Below are 242 nucleotides of genomic sequence, written 5' to 3'. Positions count from 1 at the left end.
GGTGGCGAGCCCAGGGGACGCGGTGTGGGGCCGGGGCTCGATGTGGGTGTGAGGGGCTGCTGCCGTGGGTGTGAGAGCCGTGACACGGGCCTGGGCTGTCCCCACCGGCCACCTCCATAGTGGGCGCGGGGGTGCTCGACCTGGGCCCTGAGGTGGTCACGCTCAGGGACAGATGAGGGGACACGGCCGACCGTTTTCGAAGCTCGCTTGGGGGCCGTAAATTGCATTTTCTCCCTCTAGGC

The sequence above is a fragment of the Fulmarus glacialis genome, unplaced genomic scaffold (genome assembly GCF_000690835.1).
Source record: "Fulmarus glacialis isolate BGI_N327 unplaced genomic scaffold, ASM69083v1 scaffold11417, whole genome shotgun sequence".
Classification (NCBI taxonomy): domain Eukaryota; kingdom Metazoa; phylum Chordata; class Aves; order Procellariiformes; family Procellariidae; genus Fulmarus; species Fulmarus glacialis.
Note: the sequence above shows the minus strand (reverse complement) of the source record.